The following is a 21465-nucleotide window of genomic DNA, read 5'->3' as shown; positions in this document are numbered from 1 at the left end:
GGAACCTACCCTGAATTTCTCCGAGGAGTAATGGCTCAGTATCTGCTAATTCAGGGTTTACAGCACAAGAATCAACCGTGTGTGTGTCTCCTCTCCCAGGCCAGAGAGCATAGGAAGCTATCTGGCTGCCTTTGGCACATGGACAGTGAAACCTGGAACACATTACCAAAGAAGCAAACATCCTTCCTGGAGATGTTTAGGAATTAAGCAGAAACCGTGCTGTCCCAGGGTAGGTCTGGCGTCTTCAGGAGGAGAATGTATGGGTGGGTCCCTCCCTCCCTCCTTTACTCTCCTGCTTTCTATACTTCTATTTTTCTTTCTTTGTAATGAACTCCGGTTTCTTAGGATCAGAACATCTATGTTCAAAACTCTACTCAGAGGAATAGGAAAGCATCAGAGGGGAGCATAGTCCCTCAAGTTAAACAAAGCTGGTTCAAGTGCGGCCTCCCTGGTTTCCTCGCTGTAGCTTGTCACATTAGGCATGTTACCTGACTCTCCTAAGCATTTTCCTCATGTGTAAGCTAGGGAAAATTAGTAATAGTATCTACCTCACTGAGTAGTTGGAAGGATTAAATAAGAAAGTACACACTACCTGGCATAGAGTCGTTCTATAAATATTTGCCACTATTATCCTTCCTTCCCTCATTGCTTCCTGTCTCCCCTTCCTTCCTCCCTTCCTTCCTGTCTGACCTTCTCCTTCTTTTCTTCCTTTCACTAGAGGGTAAGGATACTAAGTCTCTTAGAGCCTGCCTGAGTTGTAACTCACAGTACCGGCCAGCATATGTTACGGTGTCCACTCCGTGTGGGACAAGGTGTGCACAGAATGCTGCGGAAGTCGAGACGGAAACATGAGCAGTGTGACGGGCCGACAGGGATGTGAGCCCCTGGGGAGAAGGGGCTTACCCTGCCTTTCTCTGGCATTGAGTGGGTATCCTCTGGCAACCCTCGTCGCTCTTAGTAGGTCAGGCACATATCCTCCTGGCAGAAAGAATGTCACCTGTGCCCGTGGTAGCAACAACTTCAGATACAAAGGACGGGACAGGTTAGAATGTCAGTAGGAAGTCACAAGGTAGGTGACTAAACCTGTATTTGGATGGAACAGGAAGGACTATCACATTTTTGTCAGGTGAATCTAGGTTTTAGATGTAACAATAGTATGAAGTAGTTATGAAATTTAAAGTCTGCCACCCCACGTGGCAGCTATAGAGAATTAACCCCTATAGTGCTTCATGTCTTGTGATCATCTTGTCAGTGAACTGATCAGATGTTTGCTGTCTTACAAATGACTGACTGAAGCCAGGGAATTAAATGCTGGCCAAAAGCATCAAACACTAGGAAGGTTCAGGGAAGACGTTCTGGAAAAGAGAGAAGAGGATTAGAACTCAGGAATCACTAGTCTACTTAGTCTATTGTGTGTGTGAGGGGGTAAGGATCATCTTGGCTATCTTGTGCAGTGTATCACATTGATGCATTTACTCTTCTGTCTAAATTCTCTCTATTATATAACAAATACTCATGTATCTACTACTACCTATATTTACTAAGTTTAACATTTTGCTACATTTGCTTCAAGTTTCTCCTTTTTAAGGCGAGAAACATCGGAGATACAGTTGAACCCTTCTTTCTTTCGCCCCTTCCCCATCTATTCTCCCTCCGTATATCAGCTATTTCTGAGTAACAAACCACTCTAGGACAATGCTGAAAGAGCAAGCATTTGTTATTCTTCATGACTGTGGGTCACCTCAACAGCTCTGGTCTTGCCTGGACTCATTTCGTGTCTTCAGATCAATAAGGTCAAGTAGGCAGCTCTGATCATCTTGGCTAGTCTCTCTAACCTGGTTGGAGGTTGGCCGGCTATAGACTGGAATAGGAAGACCTCAGCTGGGACACCTGGACTTTCCCTCACTGAGTCTCACCCTCCAGGAAGCTCGTCCAGACTGTTCACATGGCGGTAGCAGGGCTGGAAAAGAGTGAAACCATGCCATGCAATGGCTCTTGAAGCCTGGACTCAGAGTTGACACACTATAAGTTCCACCACATTCTACTGGTTAGAGCTGGTCACAAAGCCATCCATATTCAAGAAGTGTGTGAATAGACTCCACATTCTGGTGAGAAGTACTACAAAAGTCACACTGCAGAAAGCATGGACACAGTATGGGGAGCAAAACTGGAAGTATTTTTGTCATCATTGTATCATACTCTATCTCTTCAGCAGTAACCACTTCTTTGATTCTTTTTTTGTTCTTTATTCTCATGGGTTTATTTTTTCAATGCATATCTGTATAGTATATATCCATATCTATATAGTATAGCCAAAAAATGTATCATACTGAAATGTGCCCCAAATGCATTATTTTTATGTGTCATTCAACAACTTGCTTTTTAAAAATTCAATATCATGCTTTTAAGATTTAACCATGTTGATATAGATAGAACTACTTCAATGATTGTAACTGCTGTATATTATTTTTTGAATACTCTGAACTATATGCTTAATGCCTACTTTATTTATTCTAATGATGAACAATGAAGTTACTTTCATTTTTGTGCCATTTTATTCTGTGCTACAACAATATACTATGCGTATGGGTTGGAGTTTCTCTAGGTTATATATCTATGAGTGCAATTTAGTAGTTCCAAATTTAACTGTAAAGTGGTTGTACCAAATTCCCATTCGAATGGCAGTATATGAACACAGCTTTCACTTCATCTCTTCATATAAACTAGGCAGGCACTTTCAGAAATTTTAATTTTTGCCATCCTGGTAGGTATGAAAAAACATCTCACTGTTGTTTTGTTTCACATTTCTGTTGTTACTGTTGATGTTGAGAAGCACAGAAAATATGTGTTGACCATTTTGATTTCCCTCTTCATGAACTGTCTGAATCCTTTGCTCATGGTTTCTGTTGGGTCACTTGTCTTTTTTTATATTGATGTATAGACATTCTTTCTACACTCTGAACATTAAATCTTTATAAGTTATTCTTGCACATCTCTTTTCCCAGTTTGTTTGTTTTTTTCACTTTTAATTCTTTTCACAAAGGTATTAAATTTTAATGTAGTATAATTTATCAGTTTGAGATCCAAGAAGGAAAGCAAAATTAAATCTATATTAAGACCTTTTATGGTAAAACTGCAGGATGCCCAAAACAAAGATAAAAACCTTAAAAATATTTTTAAAATTTTAGTCAAGAAAAGAGAAATTTGAATGACAGTTTCAAAGACAGCATAATTCTTAACAGCAACATTATCAAAGTGCTAAGAGAAAATAATTACCAACTTAAATTTTATACCCAACTAAAGGTATCATTCATGCCATCCATACACACAAACATAAGTTAAAGAGTTTTCAACAAACAGCATACTGAAAGATCTTCTTAAAGATTTAATTCAGGAAAGACATCTAACCTTGAAGGAATAATCTCTTAAATGCAAGAGAACATGTGGTGTATTCATGTAAAACAGCAAGAGACCAAAAGAAAGTTGATTAGGTCATCAACAAAAATACATACCTATGTAATATCTGTTAGTGTCCTTCTGTTGACACATCCATGTGAGTTAAATCAAGATTGAATCTTTTCCCTCAATGGAATTTCCTAGTCTCTAAACTATGCTCTCCGTCTATGCTACATTTTAAGTCAGTGTCTTTTATCTATCTTCAATTCACCGCTTCTCTTAACTTGTATCTATAAATAATTTGCTATTTAGTTATTACAATTCCTCTTCACTTCAATGTCAAGGACCACAATATTTTTTTATCTAGAAATTCTACATTATTTTCTCTAGAAATTCTTTTTAAATCTGCCTGGTTTCTTTTCATAGTGTCTTGTTCTTACATTTCATATTCCTTTGACTTTACTTATTAAAGATATATTTATTACATATTTCTATTAGACCATTAAATTATCTTTTTTATTTTTTGGTGTTAACATTGACGTTATACTCTCTTAGCGAATTTCAATTACATAGTAGTATTATAAACTATAGTCACCGTGTTTTACATTACACCCTCAGGCCTTATTCATTTTATAGCTGAAAGTTTATACTCTGTTACCAACTTTTCCCTATTTCCCTCAACCCCCTGGCTACCACTTTTCTACTCTCTGTTTCTATGAGTTTTACTTTTTTTTGTAAAGATTCTACATATAATGGATAAGCTGCAGTATTTGTGTTTTTCTGTTTGCCTTATTTTATTTAGCATAATGCCTTCGAGATCCATCCATGTTGATACAAATAGCAGATTTCCTTCCTTCTCATGGCTGAAATATATTTCATTGTGTGTGTATGTATATATATTAATATATATTTACTATATATTATATATATATTATTCATACATATAATGAAATATATCTATGTTACTATATATGCTTATATTACTATATATATTTATTATATAGCTCATGTAATTTATAGCACATTTTTTTATTTATTCATCTGTGGATGGACACTTAGTTTTCCATATCTTGGCTACAGTGAATAGGGTGGCAATGAGCATGGGAGTAGAGATATCACTTCAATATTGTGTTTCATTTCCTTTGAATACATATCCAGAAATGGGATTCCTGGGTTTTATGGTAGTCCTTTTTTTTTTTTTTTTACAGAGACAGAGAGGAGTCAGAGAGAGGGATAGATAGGGAGAGACAGACAGAAACAGAGAGAGATGAGAAACATCAATCATTAGTTTTTTGTTGCGGTTCCTTAGTTGTTCATTGATTGCTTTCTCACATGTGCTTTGACCATGGGCCTTCAGCAGACCAAGTAACCCCTTGCTCAAGCCAGCAACCTAGGGTCCAAGCTGGTGAGCTTTTTGCTCAAACCAGATGAGCCCACGCTCAAGCTGGTGACCTCGGGGTCTCAAACCTGGATCCTCAGCATCCCAGTCCGACACTCTATTCACTGCGCCACCACCTGGTCAGGCGGTAGTCCTATTTTTAATTTTTGAAGAACCTCCATACTGTTTTCCATAATGGCTGTACTAATTTGCATTCCCACTAATAGTGCATAGACTTTCTTTCCTTTTTCCACATTTTGTCAACACATTATCTCTTGTTTTTTTGATGACAGTCATTCTAAGAGTTGTGAGGTGATATCTCCCATTGTGGTTTTAATTTGCATTTTCCTAATGATTAATGATGTTGAGAACCTCTTCATATACCTGTTAGTCAGCTGTATGTCTTTTTTGGAAAAATATCTGTTCTGGTCCTCTACTTATTTTTAAAAATCAGATTGTTATTGTTGTTGTTGAGCTGTATAGGTTATTTAGGTTTTTGCATATTAACCCCTAATCAGATATGTGATTTACAAATATTTTCTCCCATTTGGTAGGTAGCCTTTTCATTTTGTTGATGATTTTCTTTACTTTAACGCAGGAGTCCCCAGACTTTTTACACAGGGGGCCAGTTCATTGTCCCTCAGACCATTGGAGGGCCAGAATATATATAAAAAAAAAAACTATGAACAAATCCCTATGCACACTGAAAATATCTTATTTGAAAGTAAAAAAACAAAACAGAAGTAGTACTGTACGTGAGCGACGCCGCGCTTTGCTGACCACCAGTGAAAGAGGTGCCCCTTCCAGAAGTGCGGCAGAGGCCTGATAAATGGCCTCAGGGGGCCGCATGCGGCCCGCAGGCCATAGTTTGGGGACCCCTGCTCTAAAGGTTTGTAGTTTGATTTAATCTCATTTGTTGATCTCTGTGTTTGTTAACTTTGCTTCTGGTGTCAAATCCAGAAACTCATTGCCAAGACCAATGTCAAGGGCCTTATGCCCTATGTTTTCTTCTAGGAGAGTTACATTCAAGTCTTTAATACATTTTGCATTGATTTTTATGATTGGTGTAAGACAAGAATCCAGTTTTATTCTTTTGCATGTTGCTGTCCAGTTTTCCCAACACTGTTTACTGAAGAGACTATTCTTTCCCCAGTGTATATTCTTGGCATAAATAATTGACCAATTATGCATGAGTCTATGCTGGGCTCGCTATTTTTTTCCATTGGTCTATGTGTCTATTTTTATATCAAAGCTATAGTGTTTTGATTACTATTGCTTTGTAATATAGTTTGAAGTTAAGAAATGTGATGCCTCCAGCTTTGTTCTTCTTTCTCAAGATGGCTTTGCTATTTAGAGACTCTTGTGTCTGCACAAATTTTAGGACTATTTTTTTTATTTCTGTGAAAAATGCTATTGGAATTTTAATAGGGATTGCATTGATCTGTACATTGCTTTTAGTAGAAAGGACATTTTAACAATGTTAATTCTTTCAACCTATGAGCATGTAATATCTTTCCATTTATCTGTGTCTTCTTTTTTTCTTTCATCAGTGTCTTATAATTTTTAATGTAGAGATCTTTCACCTCTTTGGTTAAATGTATTCTTAGGTATTTTATTCTTTTGATGAAATTGTAAATAGATTGTTTTCTTAATTGTTTTTTTCTGATAGTTTTTTGTATAGAGATGTAATTGTGTATAGAGATGCAACTGATTTTTATATATCAATTTTGTATCCTGAAATTTTACTTAGTTAGTTCTAACAATTATTTGAGGGAGTTTTTATGGTTTTCTATGTATAATACCACCTCATCTGAAAATAAAAGCAATTTTAATTCTTACTCTCTGATTTAGATACCTTTTATTTCTTTTTCTTGCCCAGTTGCTCTGAGTAGGACTTCTAGTACTATTTTCAATAAAAATTGCAAGAGTGAATATCTTTGTCTTGCTCCAGTCTTAGAGTAAAAGCTTTCAGCTTTTTACCATTGGGTATGATGTTTGCAATACTTGTCATGTATACCCTTTATTATGTAGTGGAATATTATTTCTATACCCTAAAGAGCTCTGTTGTATTGTTAGTCTTTTTCATTTATATTCACTCTGATTTTTATTTCCTTATACTAACTTTGGGCTTTGTTTGCCCTTCTTTTTCTAGTTTCTTGAGGAGTAAAATTTGGCTGTTTTGAGCTCTTTTATTTTCCTTTGTTTTTTCAATTAATTTTTAAAAAATTTATCTAGAGAGAAAAATAACTTTGATTTATTATTCTACTTATTTATGTATTCATTGGTTGATTCTTGGATGTTCCCTGACTAGAAATTGAACCAGCAACTTTGGCATATCGGTATGACACTCTCCAGTGATTTTCAACCTTTTTTTTTCCATGGCACAAACACACACTAATTACTAAGGTCAGTGCCCCTGACTAAATACAACCATTTTCATCTCATGGCACAAATAAATTAGTTACTAAGGGAGAAGAGGTCAGGGCCCCTTTTTCTTTAGTAATTAGTTTATGAGTGCATGAGAAACAAAGGTTGAAAATCACACCAACTGAACTACTCGATCAGGACCTTTTCATGTTCTTATTGTAGGCATTTAACACCACTTAATTATCTTAAGTTCTTGGGAATATCTTTTATTTTCTGAGTCTGCACATTCTTATACACAGTAAACTGTGTTCTTGTTTGCCTTGTAACTTTTTATTATGAGGTTACCTTCATTGAATCTTTGCAATAAGTCTATACAACCTGAGTTGAAGATATGTTTCTCCAGAAAAGTCTAATATATGTTTCCTTTAAGCTACCCAATGGTATTCATGACTTATGACCAAATTTTCTGTTAATTTATTAAAGTTGGCAATTCCCAAAACACATGTGTGGTATAAATTTGAACTCTAAATTTACTCGTGGTATGGATTCCCCCGCCCACATGCAAACTCATTGAGCTCAAACTCTCTCTCTGTTAATAAATGAGGTTTTAACAAAAATACAGATGAATACTTACTTATATGTTAACCAATTATTAAATACTCTCTTCTAAGTCTTATGCTGCTTTACCTACTGCATAAATATAGGATGTAAGTTTAACTTCTGTGACCAAGTCTCAAAATACGTTGGTTCGTAAAGGTAAAATTAAATTTTAAATTCAAGTCCAACCTAAAATGCCAGGTCTGTTTTGGATAGGTGTTAGGGTTTCAAGATTCTATCTTCAGTTCAGTCATCACTAAGGTATTGCTATCATTTCATGATTCAAGACATCCTGTCACTATGTCTACATTCCAGTCAACAAGAAGGGGAAAGTGAGAATGGGACACAATCCAAAATTTCTACACATCAGTACCACTCATACCCAGTTGATTATAACATAGTTATATGCTCACAACTAGCTTCAAAGAGGATGAGAAATAGAGTCCTTTTTCTTGTGTGCCATGTCCACTTAAAAACTGGTGTTTCTATATCTGTAGAAATAGAGTGGAATGAATATTAAGGGCAACCTCCAGATTTTTATGCCTACATTATATCATTTTTTCTTTTTTACAGGGACAGAGAGAGTCAGATAGAAGGATAGATATAGACAGACAGACAGGAACAGAGAGAGATGAGAAGCATCAATCATCAGTTTTTCATTGCGACACCTTAGTTGTTCATTGATTGCTTTCTCATATGTGCCATGACCGCGGGCCTTCAGCAGACTGAGTAACCCCCCGCTCGAGCCAGTGACCTTTGGGTCCATGCTAGTGAGCTTTTTGCTCAAGCCAGATGAGCCCACGCTCAAGCTGGCAACCCCGAGGTCTCAAACCTGGGTCCTTCCGCATCCCAGTCAGACATTTCATCCACTGCGCCACCGCCTGGTCAGGCTACATTATATCATTTTAATCTTCACAGGAAGCCTATGAAACACACATTGTGTCCATTTTGTATCTAAGGAAAAGTAATTTGCCCAAGGCAATACAGTTAATAGAGAGGAGTTAAAACTCAGAGCCAGATATCTGTGACTCCAAAACTCATCATAACACTGTTTGAAGGTGACATCTGAATGCATACGTGGTTACATTTGTTTAGAGCTCTCTGCCAAAGTATCAAAGGAGATCAGATCTTAATTGGAGTCTGATCTTAACTGACCCATCAGCAAGGCCAAGCCTAATGAGGCAAATGAGATGCCAAGACTATGACATTTTAAAAGGCACATACTTTCAGGATTGAGCCAATGTTCGCAACCCTGAGAACAAGTTCCTCCTTAAATTTTGCTCCCTAGGAAAATCACTTGCCTCACTCCTATTACCAGCATTACCCATCACTTCCATTACTAACTAGCTGTGACCTTGGACAAATTGTTTTATTTCTTTGACTTTCGGTTTACTTGACTATATAGTATGATTAACACCATTTTCCTCTCTACTTCAGGCAAGAAAAAAATGAGATGTGAGAATGCTTTATAAATTATAAAGTTACAAAAAAGTAAGATTTAATTTGACCCTTGAGAGTCAGGGCCATATTTGGATATGAGGATATTCATATCTTTTGAGAGATGGGGCAGGACATGGGTGGGTGGGTAGGTAGATGGAAGGTAGAATTATCCATTAAATAAATATTATTGAATATCTGTTGTATGTCATACACTGTTTTAGATACTAGAAATTTACATGGTGGTAAACAGGACAGATATAATCCCATCTTCTGCCTAGTAGGAGAGATATATTAAATCAATAAACAAACACATATATAATTATAAACCATGGTGGCTCCTATAAGGAAATAACAATAATATGAGCATAAGGAAATAATAATTTATATGAGCATAAGGGAGGTTTTTAGGAGTAAATGAGATTTGAGGTGAAACCTAAAAAATTAACTGTAATTACTAGATGAAGAGTTGAGGAAGATGTTTTTCCAGACTGAGGAAATAAAACAAATAAATAAACAAAATAGTTTCAGAAAGTGCACACCCAGTGGAGAAACTAAAACCCCAGATTTCAGTCTAGAACACTAAAAATTTCTTGAAATAAATAAAAAGAATTCTTAGAGGACTGCATATAAAGAAGAACTACACAGAAATTTTACAGATAAAAAATGCAATCACCAAAGTAAAAAAATTTTACTAGCTATGATCAGAAGCAGAATGGAGATGACAAAGAAAAGAGCCAATGAATGTAGATATATCAATAGAAATTCTCCATGTTGAACAACACAGAGAAAAAAGAATGAAAACACATTGATCTGAGCCTCAGAGGCCCGTGGGAAAATACAAAAAGGTCTGACAATGATGTCACTGGAGTCCCAACAGGAGAAAATCATGGAATGGATACAAATTTATTGAGTGATATAAACTAATAGACTCAAGAAGTTCAACAAATCTAAAAGAAAATACACTCCATGAAATCTACAGCCAGACCAATTATGTTCAAACTGCTGAAAACTAGAAACAAAAGAAAAAAATTCTGGAAAGCAGCTAGAGAAAACTAATGCGTTACCTATAAGGGAACAGCAATTTGAATGACAGCAGATTTCTCATAAGAAATGGCGGAAGTCAAAAAGAAAGTGGAACAACTAAAGTGCTAAAAGAAGACCGTCAACCCAAAATTCTATATCAAATATAATGGAAATATATTTATGAATGAAGATGAAATAAAGACATTCTCTGATGAAGAAAGACTAAGAGAATTTATTACCATAGCCATGCTTTAAAATTATTGCTAAAGGAAGTTATTCAGACATTATGAAAATATCTTTGTGGAGGAAATTTGGAATATCAGGAATGAAGGAAGAGCAACAGACATGGTAAATGTCTGAGTAAATATAATGGACTGTTTTTCTCTTCAGTTCTCTAAAGCATATTTTACAGTTGAAGGCAAAAATTATAACATAGTTTAATGCGGTTTTCAATGTATGCAGATAGAATACACAAAACAACTACAAAATAAAGGAAGGAGAGTAAAGGGGTCTTTTATATGGGGATGAGTTTTCTACACTCCACTGAAGTAGTAATACTGAGTTTTTAATACTATGAAAACAAGCCAACAAACAAAAATACTGAGACAAGAAATGCTGAGCAAGTGGAGGCTCAGTGGATAGAGCGTCAACCTGGAATGCTGAGGACCCAGGTTTGAAACATGGTCACCGGCTTGAGTGTGGACTCATCAGCTTGAGTGTGGGGTCATCAGCTGGAGCGTAGGATCATAGACATGATCCCATGATCACTGTCTTGAACCCAAGGTCACTGGCTTGAGCAAGGTGGTCACTGGCTCTGCTGGAGCCCACCAGTCAAGGCACATATGAGAAAGCAATCAATGGACAACTAAGGTGCCACAACTACGAGTTGATGCTTATCTCTCTCCCTTCCTGTTTGTCTGTCCCTGTCTGTCACTCTCTCTCTTCTTCTCTCTCTCTCTCTCTCTCTTTCTCTCTCGCTAAAGAAAAAAAAATTGATGATGCGTTCAAGTAAATAAGAAGTCAAATTGTACTAAAAGGGTTGTCAGGTCATGTCTGCTTCTTCCTTATCTTAGAAAAATTCCAAAAGGGAACTTTGTCACATAACCCATCTCTCTCACACTTCCTCTTTTTTTTTTTTTTTTTTTTTTTACATCTCTTGAATATTGCACAGTCTACTGCCTGTTAGAAATGCCTTTCTCCTTTGTCTCGCTGCCTTTATTTAGTTCATCACTAGGTCTATCTCAACCTGGATTCAGAGACTCTTTCCTTGGATTCCCTATTTCTTTACCTCCACTGTTGCACTTACCACACTAATGTATTTACCTACAAATGTATTTACCTGTTTACTTGTCTGTCTTCTCCCATTTGTCTATAAGCTTTGGAGAGCAGAAACTATTTCATGTTCACACTTGAATTCCTAGTGCCTAGCAGAGTACTTGGAACATATAAGCACTCGATAAACTTTTATTTTTTCCACTGAGTGAATGGAAGGCTGGTAGCTCTCTGGCTGGCCCAGCCGTAGTCTTAAAAACTTTATACCTGGGAAAACACTGCCTGACAGCATGGTTGTATCTGCATGGAAGCGCTTTTCTTCAGCCTGGCTTCTTCCGGGGAAGTAGAGGTCCAAAATGAAGTACCAACCACTGAATCTTCTCTCGGGCAGCACCCATTCCATCCACCAGGCAGCTCAGAGCTGTCTGACCCCACTTCCGACAAGCATTCTGAGCCACCGATTTTAAAAATAAGCCCTGAGGGGGAAATTACTACATCTCTTTCCAAAGGCTGTTGTAGATGCCAAAGGCAGCGGACAATGAACCATCTGTGGTTAAGGGTGGAGCAACCATCATTCAGCCAGGCATCCTGGGGACTCTCCCTGCCTATTCAGTGTCCTCCCTTTCCAACCCATCACCAATAAAGTTGGAAAAGGGCAACTTTCTCTGCTAAGCCATTAGGTAATTGAGTAGCAGAAAAGTCAGCCATGTGTCCTGTTCTGAACTAGCACTAAATATCAGGTACAGACCTTGGCCTTTCCTGAAAGACCTTGCAATCTAGCGGAAAGAACACACGTGTGTGAACCATCCAGAGATTGGCAAAATGCATTTATTTATTCACTCAGTCACTTTTAAAAGTTTCTACGCAATGCCGGGCACAGTGTGGGAGGTTGAGTCACAAAAATGGAAAGTTCACTCAAGGAACTGTCAGCCTCCTAGAACATGTGCCAACGTAGGAATTTATAACATCAAGGAGCTTAGCGTGGAAGGTATCAGTACAAGCTAAAGCTGTCACAGGATGTTCCACCAAGGAGGTGGGACTTGAACTGGAAACTTTTAGGATGGAAATTAATGAATAGAAAGAGAAAAGGATTTTAGAGGGAAAACATGACCAGAGGTGTGGAAATTCAGTTTGAAGAGTGTAAAAGAGAAAAGAGAAGAGGAAAATAAGGCTGGAGAAAAAATGGAGAGTTTATGGTAGAAGATCTTGAAAATCAGGCATTTAATTGCCAGGAGAGAGATAAAAATACCCTCTTTTTGTGTGTGTGTGTGACAAGGACAGAGGGAGACAGAGAGAGGAACAGATAGAGACAGACAGACAGGAAGGGAAAGAGATGAGAAGCATCAATTCTTTATTGTAGCTCCTTAGTTGTTCATCGATTGCTTTCTCATATGTGCCGGGGGACTACAGCAGACTGAGTGACCCCTTGCTCAAGCCAGCAACCTTGGGCTCAAGCTGGTGAGCCCTGCTCAAACCAGATGAGCCTGTGCTCAAGCTGATGACCTCGGGATTTCGAACCTGAGTTCTCCACATCCCAGTCAGATGCTCTATCCACTGTCCCACCGCCTGGTCAGGCTACCGTCCTTTTTTTTTTTTTTAACTGAGCCATAAAATTCACAGACCATAAAGCCCATTCTTTTCAAGTTCAAAATTCAGTGCTTTTTAGTATATTCACAAAGTTATGCAAGCATCACTGTGTTCTAACACCAGAACAGACAATGTGGGTTTGAATACTTCTGAACAGAGATTTCATGGGATAAAATTGCATTTCAAGCATATTATCCCAACTACAAAAGCAGGAATGATCATGTGGAAAGAAATTGGACACAGAGGCAAGGTGAGAGGGTCAGAGGCTTGGACACCCAGACAGGAATCGGGTATAACGGTACCTCCTGTCTCTGGTCTTCTCACTTCATCCATGGGAATGGGATTTGTGGCAGGATGATTTGTTGAGATCATGATCTTTTTCTCCTTGTACTTTACCTCCCTCCTTCCGAGAAGGCAGCAGACATTTGTGTTCCCCAACATAAGCGGTTTAGGAGCTAGGCTAACAGCAAGTTGCGAGGGACAACCACCCTTCCTAACTTCTGTTTTAAGAATCCTGAAACAGATGGATTGTCCCTCCATGTTGGGACAATGTTGTGGGAGGGGAGAAAAGAGATGCTTTGGGGACAATGGGACCTGAAGCTGAGAGAGAGAACAGAACAGGGAGGAAGCTTCCTTAAAACTCTGAAGAGCCAGTGGCTTCTGGTCCTGAGAGGAGTGGAGGTGGCCACGCTTCCTCTTGGAAGCTCGACCCCAAGCCGCAGAGCTCCAGGGCTCCAGGCGCCCACCCCCAATCTGCAAAATAAAAAAAAAGAAAAAAAGACTCTTGCACCCAAGCATGGCATACTGAGCATATCAATTTCAGATGGACCAACAACCAGAAGAACCTCTCACCTAAGCATTCTATTCTGTATGCTATTCTCCTGGGATTTGGCCCATCTGGGTAGGTGGGGAGCATCAGTAATGATGGAGACAGCATTGACCACCAGCTCGGCAGCCTTAGAGTCACATTTAAAGAAGCTGAAGTACTGTGGACCTGCTTGAGACGTAGGATTACACAGTGGTTAATAGCACAGATTCTGGAGACGAACTGTCTTGCCCCTGTGATTAGCTGTAGGACCCAGGACATGTCCCTTAACTTCCCCATACCTAGGTTTCCTCAAAATGGGGGGTAATGAGAATCAACTATCTCACAGTTTTGTGCAGAGGATTAAATAAATGAACATATTTAAAACAGACATAACACTGCCTGGCACATGAGAGGTGCTTATATAAGTGTTTGCTTGTAATTATTAATTAATGAGAGGAGAACAAATAGTTGGAGAGGAAGGAGTATTGCCCCGTGAAGGGAGAGAACTATTGGGTGGACATAAGGGTGGTAAAAGAGGAAAGGAATGAAGAAGAAAAGAGGAAAGATTAAGAATGAAAGACTTAAGGAAAACAACCATTTACATATGAAGGGGAAAGTAAAATAAAAGCAGATAGAGATATGTAGGGATAGAGAAATAGATAATTTGATTAACAATAGATGATAGAGGTGATAGATAGATAGATAGATAGATAGATGATAGATAGATGATGGATGATAGATAGATGATAGATAGATGATAGATAGATAATAGATAGATAGATAGATAGATAGATAGATAGATAGATAGATAGATAGACAGATGATAGATAGATGACAGGAAATAAAAAGAGATTGAGAAATAACCAGATTACATAATGGAAACATCACGGAAATAGAAAAATGATAGCAAAGAGTAACTGATAAAATATTGTGAGAAATATCAGCTGACACAGATAGATGGTAAACTCAGAACAAAATATAGAAAATAGTGTCAAATGTTAAATGAAAAAAAAAGCACAAAGGGAAGACGGAAGGAAGGCTAAGTCAGGGTGGACTGAATGACTTCTAGTCTGTGGGATGGAGGGTACTTCTGTGGTCCTGCCAAGCCCCGCCCTCTCCTCTCCACCCATCCCACTCCCACACAGCTTAGCTCCATCTTCCCTGACTTTCATACCATGTTTCTCCACTTGAGAGCTCTCTGTTCTCTGTTCTGTAAGTCAAGAAATGTATTTTCTTCTGTCTAGTTTTCTAATTGCTTTGTGTATGCAATTCTTTTCTCCATTCAGAAAACTATGTCCCCAGTGAGAGTGGCTATACTACTCTCTTCACTTTCCTGGTGTCCTATGCAGTGTGGGGCTGAGAGAAAATCTGTTGAAGGACCGTCCTGTGGGAATAAGTAGGGGCACTCTAATCTCCAACTACTGCTATCACCACCTGTAGGAGATCACCAGTCACCCTTGGAAGGTTCACGTCTAAAAGCTTAAGCTAGAAGGAACAGAAAAAATGTATGTAGTGTCTAATGATTTCTCACCCCTGTGCTTCTAAAGGGTCCACTAATTTGTAACTCAGCATTTTCCTAAAGCAGTTGGTCTCACCTACAAAACCATGAGCTTCCTGAGGGCGGAGACTATGTGGATAGAGTTGCACAAGTGTTACAGGACAGCCAAGAATTCATATTCTGTATCTATCCCTTTCAAGCATCTGAGAATTTCCACCCCCTTACGGTTGATATGGCTTGTTCTAAAGACAGAAATTGTGTGGTAAGAAGGAACATTTTGGTATAAGAAAAGAGACTGAAGAATCTCTGTTTACACAGGTCCTGAATATGGGCCCTCTTCGGATCCAGAGAGAGTTATGGTCAACTCCGCTAAGTGAAACTCCCCCAGACTGACCTAACCCTGTTCCTTTCCTCCTAGACGAGAGGAAGGAAAAGTCCCATCTGTAACCACGGAGAAATAAAAGTCTTCCTCACTGATTATATACAATTTACAGCAGTGTTTTATTTGGTAGCCAGGCGCCTGTAATAGCTGGAATTACTCTTGTTCCTCTTCCTCTGTGCAGGGCCAGAGCTGAGACATGCTCTGTGATTATAGCCCGGGTATCACATCTCCATGCCAAACTTACTTGGCTTTGTTTGGTGTGTGTGTGTGTGTGTGTGTGTGTGTGTGTGTGTGTGTGTGTGTGCACATATATGCACTTCCAGGACAAAATTTTCCCATCTCCTTACATGGTTTTTTAATGAATTAAAATGTTTTTGCCATTTCACACATCCTTACTAGAGAGACTGAAAGGAAAGGAGAGGGAAAGGAAGGGAAGGGAAGGGAAGGGAAGGGAAGGGAAGGGAAGGGAAGGGAAGGGAAGGGAAGGGAAGGGAAGGGAAAGGAAGGAAGGGAAGGGAAGGGAAGGGAAGGGAAGGGAAGGGAAGGGAAGGGAAGGGAAGGGAAGGGAAGGGAAGGGAAGAGAAGGGAAGGGGGAAGGGGAAGGGGGAAGGGGAAGGGGAAGGGGAAGGGGAAGGAAAGAGAAGGAGAAGGGAAGGGAAGAGAAGGAGAAGGGAAGGGAAGAGAAGGAGAAGGGAAGGGGAAGGAAGGAAGGAAGGAAGGAAGGAAGGAAGGAAGGAAGGAAGGAAGGAAGGAAGGAAGGAAGAAGGAAATAATAGATCCATTCCCCCACCCCACAACTTTACATGGGGATTGAGGGCTATAGTATAAACAAAACAGAAAAACTGAAGTGGACTGGGCTGGGATGTACTGATGTATACAATGCAGAAGACCAGAACCTGAGAGCAACAGACTGTGAAGGTGATCACTGCCTCCTGAAGATACGCTGTGACTGGTTCTTCCCTGGAGTTTTGCAACACAGAAGCTCTGGAAAGAGAGGCACATAGTATAGGACATTAGAAACCCTAAGTTGGGTTGCAAACTTTACTGTAAAGTACGAAACAGTATATATTTTAGGCTTTGTGAACCATGTGGTTTCTGTTACAACTACTCAACTCTGTAATGTAAAAGTAGACATAGACTGTATGTAGACAGTATGCATGGCTGTGTTTCAATAAAACTCTGTCTACAAAAACAGGCAGAAGGTCAGATTTGGCCAGCGGCATATACTTTGCTGACTCCTACCTGGAGTGATTTAATGCTATGAGGAACTGGTTTTGAAGCTCTTAATGCTTTTAGAGTAAAGACTAAAAGACAGAAACATGGAGAGGGGAAGGAATGGGTGAAGAATGGGTAACAGTTGTTTTTAAAACAGGGACAACTTAGAGCATCAGAACTTATGAGCTGAATACAAAGAGAAGCAAAACCTCAGTTTAAGTAATTTGTGGGTGAAATTTAGCAAATTGTCAAGTGGAGCTTTGAGTACTAGCAAGAAAAGCAGTTGTGACCAAGTCACTGAGCAGAAGAATTGGGGTCCTAACATAAAAAGACGTTCTGTCTGTATTCGTAATCTACACAGTATGTCTGTGTACCAAATCAGCCCCAAACTTACTGCTTGGAAACCACAACAGCAAAAAAGGTATTATCTCTCCTAGTTTCTGTGTGTCAAGAAATCAAGAATGGTTTGGCCAGGTGTTTCGGTTCATGGTTTCTCATAAGGTAAACCAGAGTTAGCCAGAGTTGAGGTCATCTAAAGACTTAGCTGGGGCTGGGGGACCTGCTTTGCTCACATGCCTGACAAAGTGGTGATGGCTACTGGTGAGAAGCCTCCATTCTTCTCCACAGGGTCTCTCTGTGGGGCTGCTTGGGTGTCCTCACAACATGGCAGCCGGCTTACACCAGAGTAAGTAAACCAAGAGGCCAAGTAAACCAAGAAGCTCCAATGTTTTTCTGATCCAACATCACAGCTACCATGCTCTATCTGTCGTAGTGATCAGCCCTGATTCAATACAGAGAGAGACTAGCCAAGGACCTAAATACCAGGAGCCAAGGGTCAGTGGGGCCCATCCAGAGGCTGGCTACCTACTCCCTAAATATTAAGAGAGCTAAAAGGTGTATGTCTAGTCTCAGTCTAGGATCTGCATCTTAGGGTGGCTTTGGAAATTGTATTAGTTTCAAGAATCTATCCAGAGAAGGAGACTGAAACGCAACACCTAACTTTAAGTTGCTTTAGTGAAACAGAATTTATTTCACTTACAAAGAGTATAGAGGTGAGAGTTTTCAGGGTTGATTAATTCAGAAAATCAATGATATCAGGTTCTTCTTCAACCTTCTGCAGTTTTCTTGGCTTGTCCTCCATGATCACAAGATGGTTGGCACTGCCGTGTTCTATGCTTACACAGCTGCATGTCAGAGCAGAAAGAAAGAACTAGCTGTTGGGTGACAGCTAATAGTACTTGCCACAGGTACTTCATCCTCATGTGCATGTGTGACACTATGAATTGAGTAATATGAATGGTCTACTTGTAACTTTCCTAGAATCAATCTGATGTTTGCATCCCTGCTGTCAAATCCAGGGAACACAGCTGAACACCAAGATTTTCTCTCACTATATATAGTAAATTAGTGTGGGCACCATAAATATAGGGCAAAGCCTCTTAGTCAAAGTGCAGAATTGTAAAAAATGTAGAAAGTTGAAGTCATGGCATTTGGGGGACAGTCCTGTACCCTGACTAGTGGCAGGAACTATGCAAGCACTCGTAGGGGCTCTTATTAGGGACTTTCTTCAGTATTCTCTGACTACCATGTATATGGATATCTTTTGTGCCCTTGCATGACTTTCAGGAGAGGCACACTCTCCCACGTGGCTTTTGCTTATACCAGTAAAACCTGAAATTGGTAACAAAAGCCCCAAAATAAAAGTTACTAGGAGAGACATGTCCAGTTTAATAATAACAAGAAATTTTTTCAACAAGTGAAATAGTCTAAAAATGGATTTGCTTTGTAGGTGTTATCTACAAGCAGACTCTCTGTGATAAATTATAGAAGATTCTATAACAGTGATTCTTGGGCCTGGCCAGTTAGCTCAGTTGTTTGAAGCGTCATCCTGAAACACTAAAATTGCAGATTCAATCCCCAGTCAGGACACACACGGGAAGCAACCAATAAATACACAACTAAGTGTAACAAAAAATAAATGTTTCTCTCTCTTTCTCTCTTTCTTTCTCCCTCTCTCCCTTCCTCTTTCTGACTCTTTAAAATCAATCAATTAAAAAAAGATGTTAAAAAAATATTCTATAATGGCAATTCCTATATAGGGTACAAGTTGCCTAAGACAACCACTAACCCTTGTAACTCCAGTATCAATTCTTCTTCTATGTTACTCCTTAGAATGTCTTCCTGATGTCAAGCCTACACCTCTTCAGCGGAGATTTCGGCCTGTTTCAGGAAGTCGTAGCTCACGGTAGGTGGTGGACCCTGTATTTCTGTGTCTCTCCTGTATTTCTCAAAGACCTTGATTCAGTGCTCCTATTCAATTAAGATCAATATCACTGGGGAACAAAATTTTTGTTGCATCCACAAAAACACTTGTTCTTACCTAATTCGAGTGTGCTGATCTCAAATATGACATTAGATTTTCTCTGTAAGCTACAGTTTCTTTGCAATTCAAGATTTTAGGTTTTCATCTTATTGTAAAATTTTCAACATTTAGTTTAACATAATGAAGTAGAATGTCTTCTTGGGCATCATCTTTGTGAAAATATAATAATTTATATAATGCAGTAAATACACTAATACACTAAAAGATATTATTGCATCAGAATTTGTCTACAATTTTGAAACAGAACATAGTAAAACACTATTTTAATCATAAAATTTGTGCAAAACTTATTTAAATTCTATTCAGGCAAAAATTTGCGTTTGTAGCTTTTGCGTTTGTGTACTTGTTGAGGACAATGTCGTTTGATGCTCCAGCAGTAGTCTGCTCATCACTAACAACTCCAAGATTTGGGAGGAAATTATCATGGTGACTGTTCAGGAAGTGAATCTTAACGCTCATGTTACATCCAATGTCGCGGAAAGCCAACAGCATCCTTTGAACCAGAAGTTTATAGTTTTTTGCTTTTTTGTTGCCAAGGAAGTTCTTTGTAACTGCCACAAAAGACTGCCATGCTGCTTTCTCCTCCTTATTCATCTGTCTGGCAAATTCTTCGTCACATATGAGGGTTCAAACTTGAGGTCCATCGAATACACCTGCTTATATCTTCTCAAAAAACAAGGCAGGAAAAACAGAAATAATGTGTTGAAAGCATTCACTTTCTCTATTCAAAGCCTGAACAAACTGCTTCATTAAGCCAAGTTTGATGTGAAGTGGGGGGAAAATGATCCTGTCTCAATTAACTACAGGTTCATTCACAATATTTTGCATCCCTACTTCCAGAGCTTCATGTTTCGACCACTCCTTTTGTGTCCAGTGTTTCTCTCGAGATCAGCTGTCCCACAAACACAGAAAGCAAGGATACTTCGTGAAACTTCTCTGTTGTTCTAGCAGGAAATTTACCATTTTAAGATCCACACAAATGATCCAGTTATGCTCCTCATACTTCAGAAAGTCAAGGACAATTTTTATGTCGTTCTTACTAAGTCCTTCAATTCGGGTTGGCTAAACTGCTGAGGGGTTAATCACTGCTTGGCATCAGAAGAAGACCCTTAAGATTCTACAACCATTTTCTCATGCATCTTATCAAAATACACTTGATCACCATGTTCACTTTCTTTGTCCTTAGAAGAAAAAAACCATTGAAAACTGGAACCAGGAGTGTCTCAGAGTGTGGGATAGGTCGTATTGCTGAAGGAATATTAGGATATGAGATCATATGCCATTTTTTCTTGCTGATGCTCTTTGTATGGATCAGACAGAAATAACAGTCACTGCTGTGGTCCTTAGGTTCACTCCAAACCACAGGAATACCAAAAGGCATTCCTTTCTGTTTTCCTTTTGTCCAGTCATGAAGCATTTCCTCACAATTATGACACACAATATGAGGAGCCCAATTCTTGTCTTGATCGCCAAGGGGAACTTGAAAATAGGCAACATATGCACGTGTCACAAATGATGAAATACTGCGCCTTTGACGTTGAAGTGTGTAACAGCCACATATATAACAGAAGGTGTCAGGACTATTCTTACATTTACGCCTACTCAATGAAGCCATGATTCAATCTTAAGACAAAATAAGAGGGTGTTTTTATCAGCTAATAATTGTTTACATTTAAAAACAACTACAATTATGTAAAAGTGATGTTTGTAAAGCATTAATTGCCTTGTGGTTCTCTGTTCAGTCCAAGAGTCACTGCCCTTTAACTCCAATTTAAAAACCAATGCATGCCATTAACTGTAACAAAAAGAAATTAAAATTGCATAAAAACTGGAGCATGCACCAAGAAATGACTTTCAGATTTCGAATCAGTGATGCAGAAATATATAGAAACAGTTCTAAAACCTCATGAAAAAAAAATTGTTCCCCAGTGTATTTTATGACCTTCCTTTTATTATTTGACATTTCAAAGCCATATTTTAATCAACTTTCTTAAAACATAATTTACATAAAGTAAAATATAGTTATTTTAATTATACTGTTTCATAAGTTTTGAAAAATGTGCATCCTTGGCCCTGGCTGGTTGGCTCAGTGGATAGAGTGTCACCCTGTCATATCGAC

The sequence above is a fragment of the Saccopteryx leptura genome, chromosome 2 (genome assembly GCF_036850995.1).
Source record: "Saccopteryx leptura isolate mSacLep1 chromosome 2, mSacLep1_pri_phased_curated, whole genome shotgun sequence".
Lineage (NCBI taxonomy): Eukaryota > Metazoa > Chordata > Mammalia > Chiroptera > Emballonuridae > Saccopteryx > Saccopteryx leptura.
Note: the sequence above shows the minus strand (reverse complement) of the source record.